This window comes from Solea senegalensis, linkage group LG5 (genome assembly GCF_019176455.1).
Source record: "Solea senegalensis isolate Sse05_10M linkage group LG5, IFAPA_SoseM_1, whole genome shotgun sequence".
In the NCBI taxonomy this organism is placed as follows: Eukaryota; Metazoa; Chordata; class Actinopteri; order Pleuronectiformes; family Soleidae; genus Solea; species Solea senegalensis.
In genome coordinates, this window is record NC_058025.1 from 8579741 (window position 1) to 8592637 (window position 12897).

A 12897-nucleotide genomic window follows, 5' to 3' on the forward strand; every position below is an offset into this window, starting at 1 on the left:
TGCATTTGAAATAAATACATAAATAAAGATTTTGCCACTGTATCATTCCCCCCTCCCTCCAGTCCCTGGTCCCCTGAAATGTCTGTGCACGCCTTTGGAGTTCAATGAAACGGCGTGAACTTTCAGCAGCCTCCCATATAAAGACATGAACTTCCGTTACAATAAAACATATTACGACATTTCTCGCTTTGCATTCTCCGTCTTCACAGGGCGATGACAAATTACCTTCAGACCTCACTGCAGCACAGAGCATCATCCAGAGGGAAAACTTTTACAGCGTTACGCGCACACACACACACACACACACACATGCCTGTGAATTTTATGAGTCCTTTGATAAAAGCCACTCACGACATGCAGGCACGCTATAAAAAGAGATAGTATATCATTAACATCCGGGGTGAAAATCACTAATTGCCGCAGACGCTGTCGTCGGTGACGCAAGGGGCCTACAGATGAGAGATTCGCACCTTTTGCTCCGCGCCGCGACTCCTCCAGTGGCACATGCACTTCTGCCGCTGCCTGCGCTGCCTGCGCTGCCTGCGGTGCCAGGGCTCTCGACAATACACTTAATTGCTACCCACACTTGAAAAGACCAGCATCACACATCAAAGCAGTTCCCAAAGCCACTCGGGAGTGGCTCTCTAACAAGTCGATTTTTACAACACTTCCTTTATTGTGGGTCACGCATGGAAACAAAGGCTTTAAATCTGAGACATCGTTATGTGAGCAGCAGCAGCAGCAGCAGCAGCAGCAGCATCATGGGAAAAAAAACCAGGGCATTCATTCATGATTTTCTGCTCTTCTCCTACTTTTCACCTCCGGAAGGTTTCATTGAGCCGCACAGGACACACGGATTCACCCAAAACACACACATCGGAGAGGAAATGTGAAATATATTTACCATAAATTGCTCCGTGGTGTAGACTAGAACTCCATGCAGATTGTAGTGTTCACTGATCAATCTGCCTGATACTTCTGAGGTCCAAATTAAAACGGATTCATTCTGTTCCCCCAAATCCAGCAGCAGCCGCTTTGTCGATGTCAAACGCTGATTAAGTTTATCCTCTTCGGAAGGTATGCAAATGTGCCGGTAACCCCGCGAATTAGATTCCACACTCTCGCTCCTGGCATGCAAAGTTAATAAGCTTCGTCTTTTCTTCTCCCTGGATTCGCCTGCCAATTTTTGTCGGGTGCAAAAGCGCAGGTCGACAATTACAGGAGCGTCCTCGGAGGGATTGCGCACCAAGTACGCGTCGGGGTTTTTGACGTTTAGCCTCCGGAACAGAAATAAGAAGCGATCTTGTTCCTGTGATCGCTCTTATTTTGACCTGCGTGCAGATATATTCCCTATCAGCGGAGCTGATAGTCGGAACAGTGGACGACTGGACGGCTACGCAGTGTCCCCAAATCCCCGGGCGTTACGCACGGGTTTAAAGTGGTCCGCCTGGGAACAGGAATGGGAATTGTACCATGCAATTGTTAGAAGAATGTTATTATCTAGGCAATATCGTGTAAAAGTACCCTGAAAGAAATCAAAGCAGGGCCAAAGCCGCTGCCTGAAATATCCTTAACTGATGCGACGCGATTAGAAAAAAAAAAATCCCAGCGACCAGGCTCTGCTCCGTCCGTCACTTTCTCCGCGGTGTCGGCAGCCTCTCGTCTCCAGATTCCGACTCAGATTCCCCGCTGAGGCTGTGGAGTCGCGTCCAGAGCAAAGCAGCGCGATGCTCTCTTTGGTGTTTTAACCAAAATAGGACACGGTTAAGTGCGAAGAAAGAGCCAGCTGCTTCAGGCAGCTCCGGGATGTGGTCCTGCCCTTGTGCCGAGCTGCCGAGACTGACAATAACCCGGAACGCTGCAGACTGTCAGGCTGCACAGACCGCCCACCGACCAATCACCGCACTGAGGGAATAGAAACATTCCCACGGGTTGACCAATCATCGGTAATTGAGGGCTGTTTCCATAGAGATGCGTCCAAGCGTCTGAAACCACGTTGTTTATTCGCGGAAAAGGAGAAAACGGACATAAATTGCTGTGGCAGAATAAAGATTGAGATCTTTAATCATTCTTTTATCCTTTTACGGCTTTTATTTTTTCTTCCCAGCAGCTTAGTTTCAGGTTTTGGACACCTCAAACCTTTGAGCAACAAACTGAATCACCTCTAGCTGCAAGTGCGACTCTGCAAGTGCTCTGCAGGGAGAAATAAAGTATAATTATGCAACCTGCATAAAATTAAATGTGATTAGCATGCACAATGAATCCGCTGTTTATGAATTGGTGACTTGAAAATGCTATTTAACTTAATTAGTTTGAAACTCCTGCAGGACAAATATCCCATGCAGATAATAAGCCTCGCAATAATCATTTTATGATAGGAAAAGTCGGACTGCGGTGTGATGATGAAGGGGCAACCTCAGGGACAAAGTTTATTGTGTTTGATGAGCGCGGATGTATTTAGTGATCTATCAAGATGCATATGAGGCACTTTTGTCTTCTAAATTAATGTTCCTGAACTCCACGCCCGTGTGTTACATTTACTTCACCAAGATTGCATCTTAAGCGTAAGTGCGACATATCTGTGGATGCTTCACTTTGCACAATTCCATCGGTGACACCTTGAGCCACAGGAAACCGTGCAAAACACCTTTCTCTTTCTTTCTTTCTTTCTTTCTTTCTTTCTTTCTTTCTTTCTTTCTTTCTTTGTGAGGAAGTCGGAAGCTCACATTGACATAGGACCTTGGTATTCTTCTTCATCGTCTTTGCCAACTGTGTCCAGTGCACACAGACCCCAGGATACACAAAGGCAGTACAAGCAATCACACATCATGGACTCTCATAATAAGCTGACGCTGGGAAGTGGGTGATGCAGCACTCAGCTTATGCCAGTGCTGATAAGAGCCTGAAAGTATTACCTCAGTCTGGCAGCCCGCTCCAAGAAATCCATCCTGAGCCAGGTCATCAATTCTGCCCTATCTGATTGCTCACCAATCCCTGGCAGCTCCATGTCGCTGTCCTGGCCTCTGCCTTTGAAATACTCTCTATGACTTGCACTTTCTTTCTAGTCCTTTTACAGAAATATAGAGGCAAACAGTCTGTCTGTGTGTGGGCTCTTCAAATGAACTTACACCTACATGGCAAATAATAAAACAGTGTGCGGTTGCTCTTCGAGAGAGCAGATTTCCAGAACAATCGAGCGCTCGGGCTTAGTCAATCCCTTAAATGTATTAGCTGCAATCACGCCGTCCCCTCTCCCCGCTGCAGTGGGCCTATAGAGCATATATTAAAGCCTGTGGAGTTCAATCATATCACCTACGCGACGTGGCTGCACAAGACAATCCAACATATGGGCGATTAATTGAAAAATACTCAACCAGAGCTGTGCTGTGCTGTGCTCCTGCGAGGCAGGCAGACAAATAAGCCATTTGATTAGCTGATAACCAGATGACTCAACAAACATTCAAGGCATGTTTACTGTGGTTTGATTAGAGTACGCCCAATCCGCAGAAGATTGGACACAAACACGTTGCGAAAACACTCAGCTGTTCCAATCCCCAAGGCAGCATGAGGGCACATAAAAACAATGAATTATTTATGGAGGAGACTAGTGAAATATCACAGTGGATAATTTTCTGTGGGATATATTAAATATAGTTTTCAAAACAATGCGTCTGCGTTTTCCCCAGAAATCAATCTATAGCCTGGAGATTTGATATAAAGTCATAACAGATAACTCCCTGTGAGTAAACCTATATGAGCATTTAACTAAAACACCAAAGCAAGTCTCCTTTTCAAAATGAAAGTCCTGGACATCCAGGTGAGCCTTTGTCACGTCTCTCATGATATTAGAACTATGGCTTCGATTAAAAAGCCACTGCAGCTTCTCCTTGAAATGGGCGTCCAATAAATACCACCCGTACAGAGCTGACATCATGACTGTCTCCAAATGGAAAGCCTGATGCTGCTACAATTTGTTCCTGAAAGTGGATTCTGTTTAATTGAGCAAAGTTTAAGTCTCCACAAACAGCAAAGTAACAGTAAAAAAAAAAAAAAATCAATTGCAGCAGAGGCATGGAAAAAAGAGATAGCATTGATTTATCTGCCATTGATTCCTGAGGATCGCCGCATTGTGCCCTCCGGGCGAAATGCACGCTGTCTGCCAACTGATGGGGATGAATCTGAAAAGGTGTCAAGTGGTTAGAGGACACAGAGGTGGAGGATGAGATCGGGGGCAGCCAGAGGTGGACGGAGAGGAAGAGCAGACTGGAGTGGGAGTGAGGGCATGAAGTGTCAGACAGGAGACGAAGAGGGGGATGATGTTGCGCGGATGACGGGTTGAGTCTCCAAAGAGTTGCTTTAAACGTGTTTGACAGATGAAAGAGAAGATCTACATTAAAAGCTTCGGGAAAGACGACGAAGCCTGAAGCTGAAATGGTCTATACAAGTTCACATGATATTAATGAAATTATTGTACAATTATTGTGTTTGTCTGACTAAAACCGGACTTACATATAAGAAGATACATATAAACATGTTAGTCTTCTCTCTCCTCCACATGAGGGTGCCAGGTGGCGCCGGTGCCAATCTCAGCTGACATAGGGCGAAAGGCAGGGTCTGCCACAGGGCATTTATTGTCTATTTACTTCTGAGTCTTTAGTTTATGCTTTTCTTCTTTCTAATGTTCTTTCTTTGTTCAGATCCGTCGATGTGGAATGGTTTCTGTGCCTTTGTCAATGTTTGGACAGTTTCAAATACAGTTTATTAAAAAATGATAATAGCTGAAAGGGTGCATATATTATATTACATAACTGTATGACTATTTAACAACTTCATTCCCCGCTCGAGCCACGCGGTTGGTGTAGTGGTTAGCACTCTAGCCTTTGCAGCAAGAAGACCCAGGTTCTTGACCTGGTCTGGACATGGGTCCTTTTGAATGTGTGCGTTGGTTTTCTCTGGTTTCCTCCCACAGTCTAAAAAAATGCAATATGGGGATGAGGTAAAGTGGACACTCTATGTCAGGGGTGTCAAGGTGTAAGCATTTAGTCTGGTCAAGAGGGGGCGGGTCTAGAGAAAACTGTTCAGTATAGGGTGGGTATATATTAGGCAGAATTTCAAAGTAAAAGTGCTGGTTTTGATATACAATGATGTATACTTCACAATAAAAAGATATAAATAGAACATTTCATTTGTAAATAATAACTGTAGGATAACTGTATTGGCACCAGCGCCCCCCGGTAGAAGGTGAGTGACCGAGTGATTCCCCACTAGTGCACTGGGAAAAGGACAGTAGTCCAGTTAACCAGCGTAGTTGAGGAAACATACTCACTGGTTAAACGCAAGACTGCCCCGTCTTGTTGACAATAGCAACACCGTAAGTCAACAAGACTTTGCTGACCCTTATTTTAACTGTTGTAAGCACAACAGTGTAAGCCACCGCCAGTTTATTCAGCGTGAAGTCAAAGACTGCTGGCTGCAATAACACCATTTGAGTAAGCATATATCAAATCCCACTGTTGCAAGTGCTTGACAAGACAAGCATCTTTTGCAATATTTTAAGTCTCAGCAATTGGCAAATGGACGTCTCCCCAGAGACGTTACACACTGACAGCCAAATGTCGAGGGGAAGTCAGGACAGAGATCAGAGGCCAGTGCAGCCACACAGACCCAGACGAAGAAGTGTTAGTCCTGAACTCTGGAATCTTTACACCATCCCTCTGTCTCCTCTGTGGCTGTTAGAAAGCGCGTGTCTACAAAGAAACTGGAGGAGAATTATATGTATTGTGGTCCCAGCTGTGAAGAATTCTTGAAAAAAGTGTTTGTGGTTAGTGTTTGATGAAAAAAAAGAAAAGTTAAGCAAGACATATTTTTTCTTGCTGTTGTGAAAACAGTTTTTTTTTTTGCTTCTTTAATTTAACTTTGTCACGTTCTCTGTATGGCCGTTAAATGTGATTGTCACTTGTTTGTGTTGAAAAAGAACAAGCACTTCCTGCACTGTTTGTGTTGAGTGACACTCTGTGCTTTGTAACCTTGATTTTCTTTTTTTGGTCTTTTATTCAAGGTTTGCAGTTTGAAAGAAGCCGACTTGACTCGACACAAAGATTGTCACCTGTTTATGTCTTAGCAGCCTGTTTTTCCACAACACTGCGTTTGGGTGCAAACCTCGAAAGCATCTGGTTTCCTGTGTGTGACCCTGTCAGAGGCGTCTTCATGAACCGTATACATACGTGAGCGCGCACAGGAAGCCGTTTGCAGACAGATGGAGTTGAGGTTATGTGGTGTCGTGAGGATAAATGTGACGACTGCAGCTACAGTCACGGACGGAATCGTTGCTTAAATAATCTGCAAAATCAAATGGCAGGATCAGTGTAAGCGTGTGAAAAGCAGAAATTGGATTATAAACAAGAACTATTAATGTTCATTTCCCCATTTTTAATACTGGAATGTGCTCAGAGAGGAAATGTCTCCACCAACACCCGATGTTGCAATGTTGTACAAATCTGTCCCCTTAATCTGGTCCACCCCAAAAGTTTCATCAAGGGTCATGATGACAGTAGTTTTTGAAATAGTAGTACAAATCACAATAGCAAATCTTTTGGGTAAGAACATTTTCACAAAAGCAGAGTTTTCAACGTAGGTATTATCTGTAGAAATCTGACCAGTGGCCTGGCATGAAAAGTTCCACATGATACGTGGAGTGAGATTTGCAGACATTTGTATTCTCACTTAAATCCTCTCTGGGCTGACAAACGACAGGAAAAGGTCCAGACATCAAGGGAAAAGCGCAGACCTCGTTCAGATTTACGAGCAGATCGCAGTGAGTAGTGAAGTCTGAACGCTCCCGAGTCATCCTGAATGTGTCCTCAGAGCCGGCCATTGTTTACACTAATCAGCAAACAACAGAATTCTTATTTTAATGTTACAGTGGCGCAAGTAAAGCTTTCATTAACACATTTTAATTTTAGATACTTTATTAATCCCCTTAGGGAAATTGTTCTCTGCATTTTGACCCATCCTGGAATTAGGATCAGTGGGCTGCCACACTGAGTAGCGCCCGGGGAGCAATGGGGGTTGGGTACCTTGCTCAGGGGTACCCCAGCCCTTTCGACCTGGTGGGGACTTGAACCGACGACGTTGAGGTTACAAGCCAAGTTCCCTTTCCACTTGGCCACAGGCTGCCCAACATTAAAAACATTTTAGTTTTTTGCAAACAAACATGATGTCACTGTGTATTTAAATACTGGGCAGGGAAGCCAGATCTAATCTCACATAGTCAAAGGAGACATATCCAGGTTGAATGTTAATACCACGTGTGGACAGCCGAACATAGTCAGTATGTTTGCATGCACTGTTTAATCACGCAAAGGCCATAGTCTGACTAAGACAGACAATTAGACAAATTGCAGAGTCCGAGTATACATGCAGAGGAGAAAATTGATTACATTACATACATTACCTACATTTATACATCATCTCCTTCTACTTCCGAAATTTTGGTGCATGTGCAGAACGCCAAGTCCAACTCCAGTCTGACTAAGCGTATGCGCGCAGTAATCAGGCTATGAATCGCATTATTAGTCCGACTAAGACTAGCTCGATTTTAGTCGGACTAACATGTTTGCATGACACTGAAAAAAAATAAAAGATTGTCTCAGTCCAACTAAAAAAAATGGACTTTTAACACTTTTTGAGTGTTATCCACATGTGACCAGATCACCGGGTGTGAGCAGAGCCATTAACCGTTTGGTTGTTTATTTAAGTGTGTCCATTAAAGTAGAAGTGTGACAGCGAGTGTGGGGAGGTTAGCCACGGTTAAACCAGTTAAGCCTCATGGCAGCTCTTCCTCCTCATAAACACACACAGGAGTAGACAGACACGCAGACTATTCAAAGTAACTGCAACACTTTGAAGTGGAGATGATTACATATAATTGACATTACCTTCATTTTAAAACCGCTTTCTTGATATTTCGCGGCACCTTTGTGCTTTGGGCATCTTCTCACGGCACATAATATTGCTAAAATACACACGCTCAAACACACCAATACTCTTTTAATTATAACATAATACTAGGGCTGCATTCTATTAATGGATTATTAATCAATGACGTCAACTATTTTGATAATTGATTCATCTTAAAGGTGAATATTCCCTGGTTTCTTTGCTCCACTTAACAAAGAAATCATTCAAATTGAATCATTTTAGTTCGTGGACAAAACAAGGCATTTGAGAACTTCACAGTTTGCAGCTTTTGTAAACGCTGATCGAGACTTTCAAAGTACAAGTAGTCGATCAATCAAGAAAATAATCGGAATTCAAATGTGCTACAAATAAATCACAATATACTGAAAGATAATATAATATACTATGATATGACACAACATAAGCAGATTATTAACGGCTCTGCTGCTGCCTTGACCACACATACAGTTCACATTTATGTTGTTTCCAAACAGCAGCTGGTTCAGACAGGTCTGCCAAGAACACAGCTATTCTTCCCGTTGTCTGAGAGTTTCACATGTTGCATCTCCCCCTCTCCATACATAACAGACTCGGCGTGGCACTGGTGTCTGTGACAGGTGAGGGGCCACTTTCTGAGGTGAGATCTACTTTTAGAGAAGCACCAGGGACGACAACGCCACAACACGAGAAATCAGGTGGAGTGAATATTATGTGTCAAATAACCGCGACGTGAGAGGAAAGTGCATTTCTGTTTAATAAGAATTTCTGTTCTTATTGCTCGCTGCTCAGTGATGAAGGATTACGGTGACCTCTGCTTCAGTTACCTTAATCTCCCGTAAATGTGACTGTAATTTCAATAGACGTTGATTAAAGTCCTTCACCGTGTCTTGTTTCCATAGCGCGTACCTATTCTAAGCATATTTCAAGTATGTTCTGTTCACAAAAGTGATTACACTAAGCACAAAGTGTGCTGCTCGTATGCAAATTGAATACTATGATCTCGTAGCACTGAAGGACATTTTGGAGCACAGTGTGATGCAGACTGGAGGAGATGCCGCTTATAGCCGAAGAAAACATGTTGTGGACACTTGTGAAAGAGGTGCAGTGTTAAAAAAGAACATAAACAAACTTCTTCCTAACCTGAGGCTCACTGAGTGATGTTGGCGCAGCAAGAATTCTGTTTTTCTCAGTGAAGAAGTGGAATACTGGAGTTGACACATAAACACGTGTGGACCATCAAACTTAAAGCTGCAGTGTGCAACTCTTGGTGAATTTTTGTTGTTATTCTGCCTCTGTTTAGTCTTTGTAAACAGAAATGGATTCTATATCCTTCATCTGAAACTGGGCTCTGCCAAGCAACACTATCAGACCTGACTGAGGGAGCTCTTGTGTTTACACACCAGCAGTGCAAGGGCGGAACGGGAGCGAGAGGCATTTGTCCCATCAAACTGCCTTTTCAGCAGAATTCACTTGTTATGCGGTGTTCACACCGGACGCAAGTCAGTGCTCCCATCGCGTCCATGTGAACAATATGATCCTGCAGCGCGATAGACGCATGCAACTTTTTGTGTCTGCGACACAAGAGCTACACACCTCCATACTGAGAAATACAGGGAGATTCATGCTGAGCTGATAGCAGTGATGGGTGGTATGACCAAAAAAATCTATATCACAGTATCTCTCAGATGTGTTTTCTGCTTAGGTGGTGGAGTAAATTGATCATTCGTGCAATCACGACCACAGTTACTTCTTCAGCTAAGTCTGAAGCACATGTACGGGGCTTGTGGTATACGAAATATTCAAATGATACGTTTTGGTATGAACTGGTATACCGTTCAGAACGAGCTGAACTAAAGTAAAATGAAAATGAACATAATGGACATTTGTTCATATTTAAAAGTTTGCAAACTATGTTAGAGGATAAGGCCAAATGTGAATTGTTTTGGAAACAACATTTATAAAATAAAAAAGTCTCAGAATTTTCCGATTTTGCCTAATCCTCTTCCGTAAAAACCTTCAAAACAAACTAAATGTCTGGATAAAGCACTTAAGGAATTACAGGAGGAGGTTTTCCATCCCTGCTGCCAGTTAGTGTATTCACAATTGCATTTTTAAATTGCTTGGGCTTGTTCACTTCAAGTTGTGACAGCAGCTGGTTGAACACTTTCCCTGTCTCTCCATCTCAGTCAGTCAAGCTCCAGTGGTCAGAGAGTTGATCATCCTCTGTTTTTTGCGCAGTGCTCGGCTCAGCCCGATTCTGCAGCCGCCGTTCACAAGGGATGGAGCACTATCAGTTCTGACAGCTCCCCAGAGCCACTGAGCTTTGAGTGATCCCTCCTTTCACCCACCCTGCACCTTGCAAACACACACACACACACACGCACACGGCGTACGCCATCACACACACTCACCTCCTCTACGCTGTCTGTCTCCTGAAAGGACGAGGGCTGAGAATGAAAGGTGGAACAATGGCTGTCAAAGTAAAAGAAAGGATCTTAAGCGAAGATATCTGCAGGGATGCCGAAGACAATGGGTTATGTTGTCCCTGGCTGAATCGTCGGCTTGTGCTTAATTTGAAACACACAACTAATCACATTAAAGACAAACCTCTCCTCAACGCTGGAGCTCTGCTGTCTGCAGTCGCCACGCTGAAGCTCTCAGTGAAGACTCGCTCCAATTACTTAACTCCAAACAAATCATCCTCTGTGCAACCGGATTGATAATTAAATGATCACTAGTTGAAGCCGTGGGGTTTAATGGCATAAACATGATGACAACAATTACAATCACGATTACCATGATATTACGCTCGTTGTTTCCTGAGTTATTATTATTTCAAGCCTTTGTGTTTGCATTTGTTGTTTTTAGAGGAAATTGTTAGATGTATTCATTCATTGGGAGAATAAAAAAAAGTACACTCTTCTAACATTTAATTTAACTTTTGTTGTGTTTAAGTGTTTTGAGGTGAAAAGTTGCCTTATTTATACAGATTCTCTCTCATTTTATCTCTGCTTTGGTCTCCACCAACACCTGTGGGACATACCATTCTCCATTCTCCAAATGATAAATACTATGTTTAGCTCTGGGCATACGAGTGCAAAGTGGGCTTTTGGAGTGTTTTGCTTTAAAAAGTAACAACAACGACAACAAAAAAAGCCCACAGTCTTTGTTCAAATGATAATGATGAATGAGAGAGTTATAAGAGTAATATAACAGAAAAGCTCAAAGCAGTTAGAATCCACAAAACACTGTGTAATACAACAGGAAATTAGAAATTTAAAGTTATTTACGTTAGCACTAACATTATAAATACAAGTTGACATAAAAAATGACACAGTACTAAAAAACACTGTTGTCTGTTAAAACAGACTGAAAGGAAATTTTACATATATATAATTTTATTTTCTTTCATATATATATATACATATATATATATGTATATATATATATATATATATATATATATATATATATATATATATATATATATATACATATATATATATATATATATAGTTGAAAGTCTGAGAGCAGGAAGCTACAGCATGCCGTTAAATTCTCATTTTCGTACATAAATTGATTTTTGGAGTGATTTGTATATGTTTAGCGTAAAAAAAAAAAGAACGCCCCGTGTAAGAGAGCGGGGTCCACAGAAGCTCACAGGAATCCAGGTGTTCATTTACATGTCTGTGCGTCGGCCCGCAGGTTATAGGGCGCACACACACACACAAACACACACAGACGAATGTTCAGACGTGACGGTTGGTGCTGGGTGTGGATCAGAAAAACACTTTGACCTCTGCCCACTGCTGCACACTCTTCGATCTCCACCTGTTCTGTGTCTCACTTCAGTTCCTTCCCTGAACCCCCCAACGCTACTCCCACCTGACTCATTTCAATCTTTCTCCACAACTGCTTTAGCCTTTTGACTCTCTCCACCGCTCGGAATCTTCTTTTTTTTTTTGTTTCGAGAAAGTATCTTAACTGCTTCATTCAGTATTCATATTTCCGTCTTCGTCGTACCTCCTCGCTCAACTCTGACCTCAGAAAAGCTGCCTTTCTTTTGCTTAGTGAATTATTATCCCATCTTCAGCGAGACCTTGCCAATCTATTAATCTAACTTGCCATTTACTGTCTTTTCTCTGCAGCTCGACTAAAGGTTGGCTGCCTCTCCTCTCACTCTATCTGTCAGTCAGTCTTTGTGTGCAAATCCCACATCTTTCTCCCCCAGACTGATTTATTCAATTTAGATGCCATTTGTTTCACAGCTGGCAATAGGGAGTGTGTGCACTCTCCTCTACATAAACTGTGGCTCTAATCACCAACTGCACGCAGCCACCTCCCCCCCTTTGACTGTTAATATTGTGTCACAATGCAGCCCCCGTTCCCTCTTCGCATTCATTTGCTGTCCTTTCCCCTGAATTAGTGGCATGCACGGGATGTGTGAAGAGGGTTTTAGGAGCTGTTATCACCGGGGACAAGTCTGTGTTTCACACATGGAAATCAATTTGTCGAGAGAGGAGCGTTTCACTGAAAGGATTTGCTCAAATCAGCAGGGAATAGGTTGAGGTGTCTGCATCCCTGACCTTACACTATGTAAATAGGTTCCCTCCACAAAGCACACAGCAAAAATATGCACCGTTGATGCACGGAAAAAAAGACATACGAATACTTCATGAACACTGATTTTAGTCGAGCATTATATAAGAATACGAACAAGTACGTAAAGAAAAATGATCTTTAAAGTAATAATTACGGCCACTCTAAGTCCATTAAAGCTCTTTAAGGCAATGGGAGAAGCCTGTAAGAACACATGCAACAGTCATGCCTGTTTTTAAAGAGGCAGCAAACAAGTGTGATGTCCTTGGTGGTTCCAGGTGTGTTTTGTCCCATTCAGGTCAAAACAACCTGTGTTAACCGCTTTAAACAGATCTTTTT

At 42.7% G+C, this 12897-nt stretch overlaps 1 protein-coding gene across 1 annotated transcript in view; it reads right to left on the bottom strand.

Moving 5' to 3' along the window:
• Positions 1 to 1827, bottom strand: part of fam222a (family with sequence similarity 222 member A) — a 46112-nt gene extending 44285 nt beyond the window's left edge. The window contains exon 1 of the mRNA XM_044026611.1: positions 905 to 1827. The gene's annotated coding sequence lies outside the window, so the exon portion shown is untranslated. The remainder of the gene's footprint in view (positions 1 to 904) is intronic.
• Between the last annotated feature and the right edge of the window lie 11070 nt (positions 1828 to 12897).